The sequence below is a fragment of the Macaca mulatta genome, chromosome 10 (genome assembly GCF_049350105.2).
Source record: "Macaca mulatta isolate MMU2019108-1 chromosome 10, T2T-MMU8v2.0, whole genome shotgun sequence".
Classification (NCBI taxonomy): domain Eukaryota; kingdom Metazoa; phylum Chordata; class Mammalia; order Primates; family Cercopithecidae; genus Macaca; species Macaca mulatta.
In genome coordinates this window covers 115446358-115459098 of record NC_133415.1, presented here as the reverse complement: position 1 = coordinate 115459098, position 12741 = coordinate 115446358, and the positions used below count along the sequence as shown (strand labels likewise).

The 12741-nt window shown below is 58.8% G+C and overlaps 1 protein-coding gene across 2 annotated transcripts in view; it reads right to left on the bottom strand.

Moving 5' to 3' along the window:
- SLCO4A1 (solute carrier organic anion transporter family member 4A1) overlaps positions 1-6186 on the bottom strand; it is a 29856-nt gene extending 23670 nt beyond the window's left edge. For both annotated transcript variants that reach the window (XM_001087895.5, XM_077952148.1), the window contains exon 1: positions 6136-6186. The gene's annotated coding sequence lies outside the window, so the exon portion shown is untranslated. The remainder of the gene's footprint in view (positions 1-6135) is intronic.
- Between the last annotated feature and the right edge of the window lie 6555 nt (positions 6187-12741).

Sequence of the window (12741 nt, the reverse complement as noted above, 5' to 3'; positions counted from 1 at the left end):
ACAGGTCTCGGGACTCCCCATTCCATAAGTGCGTGAGGCAGGTCTTCAGGATAAATCTCTTTCCACCTATCCTGTTGGTTGTGTTTCTGTGGATAACTCAGATGAATACAAGCCAGTCCTTCCATGCTTTGGCACCCGCTTCCTAACGCCTGCTGTGCGGGAAACCTGGGCTTCAGGGACTCCCAGGACACCGTCGCACCCGTGAGGAGCCCAGCGGCAGTCACTCGAGAGCAGGGCGCGAAAGCTGCCCGTGGCTGCGAATCAGAACCACCTGGGCTGCAGAGACTGGCGGGGACAAGAGGCATGGAACCTGGAGTCAACTCCAGGCACCATCCAAGGCCCTGGGAGCCGGGCTTCAGGAGGAAGTTCTGACAGAACACCACCGCCGTTGCCGTCCCAGAACCTTCTGGAGGCCTGAACCAGCTGAGCTCTCCTGTGCACACACAGTCACTGAAATCTGCCCCATCAAGGGAGGAGGGTCCATCACCTCCACGGAGTAGGGCCCTCTCCCATGGCCTTGTACTCCTGACGGCTGCTCCAGAATGAGGGACAAGGTCTCCCCCGGGGCTCTAGCCACACGGCTTCTACGCAGCCGGCAGGTGGGAAGGAGCCCCTGGAAGCAGAGCCTGCCCGTGTGCCCAGGCCCGGAACCCTGACTGGTGGCCCTGCCTGCAAGCCACTCCAGGCCCCCTGTGGCTGCCCCACCCTGGGACACCCACTCACCTCTGGGCCTGTCCTTTCCCTGCCACCCTGATGCCTCCATCCATGGGAGAACATCTGAGGCCGGAGGAAGCCGAGTGGAGCCTTAGGTGGCTCTCAGCCCGAGAGAAACACAAACCACCCCTCCCTGTGCATCGAGAGAGCCAGCTGCCCTTTCCCTGGGAGTTTAGCCCCCTCAGGCCCTGTCCCTGCTCTAACCCACAACAACCCCGCAGGGGAGGAAGGGGAAAGTTGCTGCCAGAGGCCTTGGCAGCCAGGGCGTGAATTAGGCCAAGGCGATCAGCTGGGGGATAATGTGTCCCTGGAGCCTCCGGCCGAGGGCAGGCCTGGGGAGGGTGTACGCATGCGTGTGCACCTGTGTATGTGTCTGTGCCCGCGCTTTTAGGAGGAGGCCATGGGGGCCAGAGTTCTCTTCCAATTTCCTCATGCTGGCCTGGTCAGTCAGCTGCATCCCCGGGATAAGAGGTCGACTTCTCTGCTAGGGTCTTTTAGAGGTGAATCCAGCTGACCTCTGCCTCCCCTCCTCTCAAGCCAGGACTTCGGGAGGAAGTCCTGTGAGGAGCCAGTGGCCACGTGTGGGTACTTGACACGGCCTGGCTTGTGGGAACTGGGGTGCCAGTGTATCCCCATGTGCGGGCAGCTGACACAGCCCAGCCTGTGCCACTTCTAAAAGCCTACCTACTTCCCCAGGCCCCATCCACTTACTTCCCAGTCTGGCTCTCTGCAAAGCGCTCTCAGTGCAGCATGTGGAAAGGACACAGCATCTCTGAGAGACGTATTTTAAGCCTGCCAGACCCTGGGCCTGACCTGCCTGACTTACTGTGGCCCAGCAAATATTCCCAGGGAGGCCTGGAGCTAGGCTGGGTGGGTAGCACCCCCTCCACATTAGGGGATGTCTCAGGCCCGGCTTCCAGGACCCACTCAGAATTTGGAGGCCAGGCAGGGCCACAGGGTCTCAGTTCTCCTTTCTCTTCAGATTCCAGCCCAGGCACTACCTGACAAAGCCGAGTCCCTCCTCCTGGCACCTGACGGCTCTGAGGCTGCCCTGAGCGCCTGCCTGCTCCCCACACCGTCCTCAGCCACCTCCCCTGCCACACCAGCCCCCTGTGACACCTGGGACTCTCTCCTCTGTCTCCAAACTCACACTGGGGTCTCCTCCTCAAGCTGGGTGAATGAATGAAGGGAGCTTTCACTTCTTTAGGTTGAGGCACAGACTCTGGCAGCAGCATCTGGGGGCCTCAGCTGTGCCTGGTGCACCCCAATTTGCATACCTGGTGACCTCGCATAGGCGAGCAGGCAGGAAGCCATTGCTTTGCATGGGGCCGACAATGAAGGACTGTCTGAGTGAGAGGGAGCCGGGGCGCAGCAGCAGGGCGGGCCCAGACAGACCCGTCCCTCAACCTGAAGGTCCCTGCTTGCACCCAGTCTCCGCCCACTGAACCTGGGTGTGCAGGTTTACTCTTCCTTCCGACTCATCATCCCATCCATGGAACTAAAAGCTTCCTGCCATGTGAGGGCATGTTTGAGAAGAAGAGAGAGGCTGGCTCCAAGCCACGCAGGTCATGGGCGGGGGCATGGGGGAGGCGGCGCTCTCTGCCTCAGTTTCCCCCATAACAGAGACATTATGAGAACGGGAATGAGCCACTGAGCGTCCTACTCAAAGTGGGCCCAGTCAGCACTGGAGTTCATGGGAAACAGACTCAGATGGAGATCCATCCTGTCCGGCCCCGGAGCCCCGCAGGCCCTGCCTGCCACAGATGTGCACAGCTGCCCTGGCCTCCTCAGCCTCCTTCCATGGCTGCAGTGGAAGTGGCTTGCCTTGCCCATGCTCAGGACCCCCACCGTGCCTCGGCTACTGGTGAGCAAAGGTGTAAGTGATGCCACAACTCAGGTTTTCCTGCATGTGGGGGTCCCCTTTACAGACCCATGGTATTCACAGCTCTCCTTGTTCTCTGGGGAAGGGGAAAGGACCTCCCGGTTCTCAGGCTAGTCCTTGGGCACAAAGCCTGCTTCCCAGCCTGCTGTGCAGAGCAGCCAGGGCCCTGGGACTCCTGAGGGTGAAGGTGAGGAGGTGGGGGATGCCCATGACCTCCCTCCTCCAGGAGAACCCCATGCACCACAGGAGGCAGGGCAGGTGGTGGGAGGGAAAAGCGGGCAGCTCAGTGGGCCCGCCAGCAAAGGGGCTCAACCTGTGGGAGAGACAAGACCCAGAAGGGCCCTCGGGGGGCTTGAGAGGCTATGGGATGCAGGTTCTGTCCGGATGAGGGACCTGCCTAGCACAGCTGGGCCACTCTCCTTCCAGGTGGCCTCCTAGGCCCATGGGTCCAAGTGTCAGGTCCGCAGTGTCTCCCGAAGGGCAGAGCCCAGTGGCAAATGCAAGGCCCCAAGTGAGCCTGCGGCAGACTGGACACCACACGCCGCCCAGCAGACTGGACACCGCACACCGCCCAGCAGACCGGACACCGCACGCCACCCAGCAGACTGGACACCACATGCACCCAAGCACCCCAAGCTCTCCCTGTGGCTCGGACCCAAGTGAGCCTGGGGCAGACTGGACGCCACATGCCACCCAAAGCATCCCAAGCTCTCCCTGTGGCTTGGACCAGAGGGGCAATGCCTCAGGTCTCCCCCCCCAAGTCTTGCTAGATTTAAAAACAAACACCAAGAAAAGGTGAGGTCTGTGGGCAGGAGGGGCCTGGGTGCACACGGCAGGGAGAGGAATCTGGGTTCTCTGGCATCCATAAGCGACCCCAGCCAGTGGTGGCAAGTCTCATGCTACGCTTGGGCTACACGGGGAGCGGCTTCTGCAGAAGGCATGTGGTTTTAAAAAGCAGACACTTTCCCCCAGAAATGTAGTCCCAGAGTCTAATTCTGTGTGATGCTGGTGGGAAGGAGCCTACGGAAAAGAATTGAAGGGTGGGAGACAGCTGGAGACCCCAGCATCTGAGGACAGCAGGTAGCCTGAAGGGCTGGCATGGGCCACAGAAGGAAGCAGGGTCCCCAGGACCAGTTTGTTCTTTGTGGCCCCAGTCTGCTTCCTCTGCAGAGACCCACAGGAGGACAAGCCCAGAGTCTGTTGTCCCAGAAGCAGGGCCAGTTTCCTCCCCACACCCCCAGCAGGGCCAAGGCTCCGAGTCACCCAGAACTTGTTAACCTAGCATGGGAGTTGCTGGCGCCTCCCTCCCTGTTCAAGGGTGCAATCCCCATGCACCTGTGGTTCCAACAAGTGGGCAAGACCCAGATCCTGCCTGAAGTCAGCTGACACTCAGCAAGCTTGCTGGGGGCCAGTGGTCCCTGTCCCAGAACAAAAGCGACAGCAAGGTCCGAGGACTGTCCCATGTCCTTGTCCAAAAGCCAACAATGTGCACCTTGCCACTTGTGAAAGAGGCAGTCACGTGGCAAGTGAGGGAACGTTTTGTGGCCTCTGTCCACACCCCGCTGGAGGAAGCAGGAGGGCTGGCCTGGCGTGGCTCCCTCCCGGCCAGGCGCTCCGAGGGCCCCGCTCCCTCCTGCCCCCAGCACCAGGCTGCACGCTGACTTTTCTGTGGCTCATCTCTGACCACCTACAACCAACCGCTGGGGAGAGCACCAGGACCCAACATGTTCTGGTCGACCAGTCCAGGAAGCCAGGAATGTATTTTGGCTCAGCAGTACCCGCCCCAGAAATGGATTAACACTCATGGAGACATCCAGATCAAGGACCTTGTAGGCACAATACTAAATTCGATAAGTTAACTTTTCATTCTACAATGGGCTGAGAAAAACTTTGCCATTTGGAAGTCAGACCAACCTGGAACCAAAGCTGCAATGGGGTTTGGTCAAGCCAAGGGGCCCATCAGAGCCCTGCGGAGAGCCAGTCTCTCTGGGCTTAGTCACTGGAGTCACTTGCTCTAGCAAGGAGAGCACGTCCATCCACCTGGCCACCCTTCACCCAGCCCAGCCTGCCCTGCCTGCCACGTGCCCAGCCAGCTCTCCACCATGGTAGGGACTTGCCCAGCACCTGCTTTAGGGGCCACACCCACAGATTAGGTCATGGCCACTCGGGAGGGAAGCTCCCTCATGAAGAATTTTCCAGGCACCACCTGCTGACCTTGCCCAGCAGGAAGGCAGGACATAGCCTGCCAAGTGCAGTCAGGGCAGCCTGACCGGCACATTACCATGTCCGGCACATTCCAGCAGTCAACACCTAGCCCCGGCTGTCACTGTCTTGGTCATTATTACCAGATTCACAAGTGGAACCGGCTAAGACCAAGGAGCTGTCCTCTGAGATCCATCTGCTCTGCGGTGCTGGGAATGAAAACCTCGCTGATATCGAGCTCCACAGAGCCAGTTTCTGATTAGATGGAGGTAACCCAAGTTCCAGAAACCACAGCTGAGGAGCAGCAGCTGACAAGCCGGTTGCATGGATGTGGAAAACTACCGCGTTCCAGCCGCCTCCAGACAGAAACAGGACGCACAGCCTGGTCCCGCGGCAGCTCCAAGGAGGGCCTTGCACGCCAAGCGGGGTACCCCCCAGCCTGAGGGTTCACCAACCACGCAGACCACATGGAAACCTCGCTGAGCTTCTCTCTCCCCTCGGGGCGCCAATGAGGGAGGCGGTTTCTCCCTTGGAAGTGGAAGTCGGATCTGCTCCCGGGTTCCCGGTCTAGGGCCGGTCTAGGGCAGCTAAGCCTGCCTGCTCCTTCCTTTCCATCCTCCCTGGCCAGGGGCGCCCAACAGCAACGCGAGGGCACCCGACCTTCTGCCTGCACGTGGGGGGCGCCCGAGTTCCCCCAAGCCAAGGCCAAGACGTCGCGTGGTGGGGCAGGGAAAGGGGCACTACCGCTGCTGGAAACTAGCCCCGTGCGCTCCGCCCGCGCTACCCATCTGGAGGTGTCTCGAGCGCCTCTGGCGCGAACAAAGCCCAGCCGCCCCCGAGAAACTTCCGTGCATGAAGGTTTCCTCCTTGACTCAGCAGCAGCGGCCGCCGCAAGTGGTTGACTCCGCAACCCTGGAGCTCCGCGGAGGCGCGTCCGTCCCCAGCTGGACCTGTGGGGCCTGCACCTGCGCGCGCTCCGGGCCACCTGCCCAGGTCACCCGTCCCGGCCACTCCAACAGTCCCCGCCAGGGCCCCAGCCCCTACTCACCCTCTTCCTCCCCGCACCCGCTGCAGCGGTCCTCCTGCGGGCGACTCGGGAGCTCCTACCTGCGAAGCCGGCTGCGGGAAGCGGCCAATTTGGCCTCCGATTCCGCTCGGTCCTGCCCGCCCCCGCGTAGAGGCTCGGGGCGCTGAACCGGTGCCCAGGCCTCCCGCCCCGGCGCGCATCACCCCCGGCGCTCCAGCCCCCGCCCACGATGGCGGCACCTGCCGCGCTCCTACGCCACCGGGTCGGGCCCTGCGCACCCGCGCCCGCTCCCCGCTCCCTGCGCACTCACCGTCCTCTTCTCCAGGGCCTGGCCGCCGCGCAGCGCTGCGCTCCACGCTCTGGCCTCCCGGGCCGCCCGCGTCTCTTCATTCATCGGCTGGGGCCGCCCCCGCCGCAGAGGGAGGGGCGGGGTTTCCTGCGCGGGGTCCGCCTCACCCCCCACGGCCAATGGCAGCGGCGCCCGGGGCCCCACCCCGCGAGGGCACAGAGGCGGGAACGCGCGGCGGGGTACCCGGGCGTCTCTCTCCCGAGCCCCGCCGCTTCCCGGAATCCCCGCTCCAGCTCCAAGGACCGGCATCGCTGCCGCAGCCGGGAAGCCGAGAACGCGCGGTGGCGACGCCGCCCCGGGCCACGCGGCGAGGCGGTTCCGAGCGGACTCGGGATTCGCTCCTGGGCGCTGTGGGGCCGAGTGGAACGAAGCCGCCGTTTTTCGGCTCCGCCCTTCGGAAAGGCCGCCGCAGGGTCTGGGCCACGTGGGACCCGCGGCGGAGGGGCTGGGGAAACGCCACGGGCGGTCCTGGTGAAGGTGCCTGCCGCCCCCGGCCTGACCCCCGGGTTCTGTTCTGGCACGCGACCCGCCTGGCACGGTGAGACCGGCGCCCTAACCTGGGAATCCGGGGGATCTCCAGCCCTTTGCCTTTTCCATAACACCATCCTCTTTTTCACGTTAGCACTGAGGGTGGAAGGCAGGGAGGTGCCAGCCACGTTCCCTTCCACAGAGGGAATTCCCTGTTGGAATTCCTACCCCGGCTTCCTGCCGTCTGTTCTGGAACACATTGCCCCAGGCCTCCGAGCCTCAGTTTCCTCGTTTGTAAAATGGGGGCGATGACAGAGCGTCCTCAAAGGGGATAAGACGGAAGAAGTTGGCTCATATCAGGGTTCATAATTGTTGCCGAGTATTAACAGGTAACCACAATCACACTCCACAAAGCTTCCCTTTTAGTGTCAGTGAAATTAATTTAAAAGAAGTTTCCGAAAGTCAAGTGTGTGTGTGTGAATCCTGAGATAAGTCAGGTAAGGGGGAAATGACCACCCCACGACCGCAGGCTGGTGAGGAGGTCCCAGCCACGGAGGTGATGCTGCAGGGCCTGGCCTGGTGGCATAGCGTGGGGGGTGGGTTCACCATGGAGAGGCCAAGGAGGTGCTGAGGCTTGTGAGAAAAGGCCGACAACCCCATGCGGTTATTTATGAAATGGTTTTCCTTCCTCCGGGGCTGGGGGCTTGTGCCCACTCGCATCTCTGGTCCTGGGACCCCCTGGTGGTGTCCTCAGGGCTCCCGCTGTCCCAGGCCGGCCTCCACTTCTGGAAGCAGATGCGAGGCCCACTGCTGCTGGGTATATCCGCTTCCATTCCTGACACCGCCCTTTAAGAGAAAACGCTACCCGCATTGTTCCCAGATGGAGAGGGTCCCTTCCAGAGGGTGAAGCACTGCCACAGGGGCTCGCGGCCCTGCCAGGAGTGGAAGGTGCACATCCAGAAGTATTTCCCCTGCGAAGGAAGGGGGCTGAGCATCCCTGCAGACCTGGCCTCAGGTGCGGAGTCTGCGGAAGCAGCGTTTCCAGGCAGACCCGACAGAAGGTGCCTTTGAGAGGTAGTGAGCTTCCTGTTACAGGAGGCGTGTGAGCAGAGATAGCCCATCATCTGGTGATGATGCTGGAGAAGCACTTCAAATGTCAGAAGCATGATTGGACTCTGTTTCCAAAACTCTCTTCTGGATTCTATCCCCTCAAAACATTATTTACACAGTGTTTTTCCTTTAAACCATTCACATATTTGGTTAAAAGGGTAAGTTTATTTTTAAAAAGGTCAGTGTCAATTACCACAAAGAGGTTACCATAAAAATCGATAAAAAGAAACAAAATGGTATTAAACTCTAGCCAAATATTGCTGCCTGTGGAGTGTTCCCGGCCTCAGACCTGCCTTAGACCGCACCAGGCATTCTTTGGGATTCCTGCATAGGCACCATTGGAAATGTAAATCCAGAGCAAACATTTCAGGTACATTCATGCAAACACAGGCCCTCAGTCCTGTCCTCAAAGGCAAACCCTGGTGCCCAAGCTCCCCAAGAGGCTCCTAGGAACGCCAGGAGGCCTTCACCCAGGCCACACCTGTGCGAGCTGCTGGAAGGGTCCTGCCGCAGGCCATCAAGGTGGTCTGCAGGACTGGCCCAACTCCAGGCCCCACATGGTGGGGTCCATCTGCGCCAGTTTTTGGGAGCCGACTCTGTCGTTAGTCTTGCCCTAGAGGACTCAGGGGGTCAGCTACAGAGCACAGCAGTGTCTTGGAACAAGGGCAGCCTGATTATGTGCCCTGGAACATACTGAACTCAATAACTTCTATCCTGGCAGGGCTTTTTTTCTTTTTTTTCTTTTTTTTTTTCTTTTTTGAGAGGAAATAATTAAAAGAAAAAGAAAGCAAGAACCCCTGGCTCCCCTGTGGCCTTGCAGGGCTGCGCTGCTGCCTGTCAGAGCGGCTTCAGGAGGCTCGGAACAGATGCTGCATGTTTATTGGCCACTTACTGTTCTCTGACATCATCTTTAGAGGCACCCCAAAGAGCTGAAAGGTGACAGCCTGTATTTCCGCCTCCCTCTCTATGGACATTGTCACTTGGAGGAAAACCGATCTGAAGATCAGAAGAGAAGTGTAGAGAGAGAAGAGAGAGATACGTCAGGTCGAGGGACAGGTTGACGGCCAACCCAGAAACAGCGTGGGATCCTGATGCCTCCGCCTGGGGGGTCCAGCCTGGAACACACATCATTCCCGGCTCTGACCAGGAATGGTATCCAAAAAATGACCTCACTTAGCTATTACTACTTGATTAGGAGGATACTTAAAATCCTGATAATATTTTTGTGGTTGCTTCCATTCGTGGTCATATTTCATTTCTATTTTCTATCAATTTGGTATGTGTCTTAGCTGACGCATTTGAAACTGCCTGTCCTTCCTTGACTTACCAAAAAAAATGGCCATTTCAGCCTCATGATAATGGACAAGTCTCAGAAATGATGAAAACATCGTTTAATTGTTTCATTATTTCAAAGTCTTAGACTGTGACGATGCAGGGGAGGCTCTCGAGAAAGTTTCTAACAATGATTTAAGTTATGACTACACTGCTTTGCATGAGAAAGAGGATTTTGCTGAAGCCTGAAGGCGATCAGGCTGCAGGCAAAACGTGGCTTGAAGTTCTCAGCTACAGAGTGGCACGTTTCAATCTGTTACATGCTAAGTTCAGGTGAGGAGTTAGGATCATGGTGCGACCCAGATGTGGGCTGGCGGCTGGCACACAGCTTAGCGAACAAGAGAAGCACAAGGCCGGAGTGGCCTTAGGAAAAACTCAGCCCAGGGTTGTCCAAATGTCTGCGATGGAGGAATTACATGGGGGAATTAAGATTGTCAGGTTAGAGAAGGGCACAGGTGGCTGGGAGTCTCTTAGGTAGCAAAATTCCATGGATGATAGACAGCATGTTCTCTCTTGGAAATCGTCAGTCCATGTCCCTCCCTGTCGGGAGCCCCTTTGGAGCAGGGTGTGGCTGGAGGGCCTAGCTTGCTGGCCATGCCTCGGGCGTGGCATTGCTTTTCCTGGGCTTCCGCTTCCTGCTCTTCCCGGTGATCTGTGTCCTGCGGGGCACACGGCAAGCCCTCCGTGGGACGAAGATCTTCGTCTTCTCTCCATGCTGCTTTTCTCGCCTGCGACGTGACCTGAGGCACTGGCCCCGCTGAGCTGGGCCCTTGGCCAGTGCTGTACAAACACCATCCACCATCTGGTGACAGCAGCCTAGCAATTGAGCAACAGAGGTCTCCCACTGTCCTCCCTCCTGCCGTCCTCCCTCTGCATCTCCCAGAGCAGGACGACTCCAGGGAGACAGACTCAATTCAATCTTTGTCTGTTTCAGAGAATCTGTCACCGTTAACAGTGGCCACCAGGGAATCTGATTCCATTGCACCAGGTCTCAGGTCTCAGGCGTTCTTCCAAAATGCTGGTGGATGCTGGCCTCTCGCCCTGGGATTATAGATGCCCAAATCAACCATATGTGAATAACACTGCATTTAACCTGCCGACAAAGGGTGGCCTTCTTGATGGTGGTGAAGGAAGTTTTGACCCAGGAGAACAGAGACCGTCATTCACAAGCACTAGGGTCCGGCGAAAGCACAGCCTTCAGCATCTGGACAGGCAGCTACATTATGGTATCATGTTCTCTTTAGAAGCCACCAACTAATTCCTGTGTGTTCAGAGCCTGCTGTTAGAGATTAGGTTTGGGGTAGAAAAAATTGGAATCTGGACTTCCCTGCTTGGCCAGACGGCCCTGAGCTCTGACACATGATTTGAGGACACCTGGAGTGCCCTGAGTTCCAGGGGACACATATCAGCCAAGTGGGGAAAAGGCCACTGAATGCCGGTGGCTCCATGGCAAAGGCACATGGAGCTGCAGGAAGAGACGTGCTGCCCCCAGCACCGAAGAGCACCAGCCCCGTCCACACCTGGGGCCTTGGCTGCCCACAGCCTCTCTAGAAGGGTCATCTGAATTTCACTGGTGATCTACTTGTGAGGTCTTCTACATACACTCTTACAAAGAGGTAAACGTCTGCCAGCCCGAGGGCATCTGGAACTGCCTCGGTCTGCCTGGCTCCTGTGCCTGCCCACAGGTCTGGGGGTGGAGCTGTTCACAGGGCTCACTTGGCTGGGACCTCACATTCTGGAAGGGCCTCGCATTAGGTAAGTGATAACCTTAGCTTCCAGTACAACCGTACATGCAGTCCCGGACCCGCCGAGGCACAGACCCGTCAGGTCTTCCACTCTCATCCTGGCCCACCCAGCATGACTAGCAAGATTATATTGCATTGAGGGTGTTTACGGTAAAAGCATTAAATGCAGTCATTTGCGTTGTCGGCAATTGTTTGCAGCCTTCTTTGAGCATTCATTCCCTCATGTTTCATTTGCTGGGACTTTGGCAAATGGAAGTGGGCAGTCCCTGTCCCCGCCTCCAGGGCCCTGCCTTGGCACCTTCCCCACCAAGCTGACACCTCTGTGAGCCTCAGAGAAGCTAGGAGCTTTGGAGCTTTGTCCAAGGACATGGACACCCCACTGCAGCCTCACTCACTTGGGGGTGAAAGGAAGGTGACCTGCCGGGCCCTTTCAAAGTTTGCTGACAATGTGCAGAGCTCCCTGGCTGTGTGTGCAGAGCTCCCTGACCATGTGCAGGGTTCCGTGGCTGTGTGCAGAGCTCCCTGACAGTGTGCAGAGCTCCCTGGCTGTGTGTGCAGAGCTCCCTGGCCATGTGCAGGGCTCCCTGGCCGTGTGCAGAGCTCCCTGGATGTGTGCAGAGCTCCCTGGCCGTGTGCAGAGCTCCCTGGATGTGTGCAGAGCTCCCTGGCCGTGTGCAGAGCTCCCTGGATGTGTGCAGAGCTCCCTGGCCGTGTGCAGAGCTCCCTGGCTGTGTGTGCAGGGCTCCCTGGCCGTGTGCAGAGCTCCATGGCCGTGTGCAGGGCTCCCTGGCTGTGTGTGCAGGGCTCCCTGGCCGTGTGCAGAGCTCCCTGGCCGTGTGCAGGGCTCCCTGGCCATGTGCAGAGCTCGTTGGCCGTGTGCAGAGCTTGCTGGATGTGTGCAGAGTTCCCTGACCATGTGCAGAGCTCCCTGGCCGTGTGCAGAGCTCCCTGGCCGTGTGCAGAGCTCCCTGGATGTGTGCAGAGCTCCCTGGCCGTGTGCAGAGCTCCCTGGATGTGTGCAGAGCTCCCTGGCCGTGTGCAGAGCTCCCTGGATGTGTGCAGAGCTCCCTGGCCGTGTGCAGAGCTCCCTGGCCGTGTGCAGGGCTCCCTGGCCGTGTGCAGAGCTCCCTGGCCGTGTGCAGAGCTCCCTGGATGTGTGCAGAGCTCCCTGGCCATGTGCAGAGCTCCCTGGCCGTGTGCAGAGCTCCCTGGACGTGTGCAGAGATCCGTGGCCGTGTGCAGAGCTCCCTGGCCGTGTGCAGAGCTCCCTGGACGTGTGCAGAGATCCGTGGCCGTGTGCAGAGATCCGTGGCCATGTGCAGAGCTCATTATTGGGGGAAGTCAGGTGATAGAACCCAGAGGCACAAAAATAGGGATGTCCACAGGTCTCTGAGATTCCTTCCTGAGTGGTGTCTGCTGTCCCTGGGGTCCTGTGACCCTGGAATTACCATGACCCTGTCCATCTTGTGCCGACCTGCTCTGCCCTGGAACATGCTGCCCAGGGGCTGGGTGAACTGTCAAAGCTAGTGAGCAATATTTAAGCCTACACAGGGGCAAGGAATCTTCCAGAACTTTCTGTGATTAGGTGACATGCAGTCTGCATCCTGCAGGCAAGCCGGGCCCTTTCCCATGTAGGGGACTCACAGATTTTTCATTTTCCCCGTCACAGGGTAGAAATGGGATTTTCTGGCTCACTGAGAGGCCTGGATGTTCTACTTAAACCCCAGGAACGTGGAGCTCCAGAGGAGATTAGACGAGCCAGCTCAATTTCCTGACCCAGATGGTTTGTTCCATCTGCAGGAAGGGGGTGGCTCCTGCTTACAGGGCCCAGGGCTGAGTCGGCCGGTGCGCGCTGCACCTCCCTGGGGTGCCTTCCTGGCCTGTCTCATCCCCCAGCCCCTCCTCTGGCTGG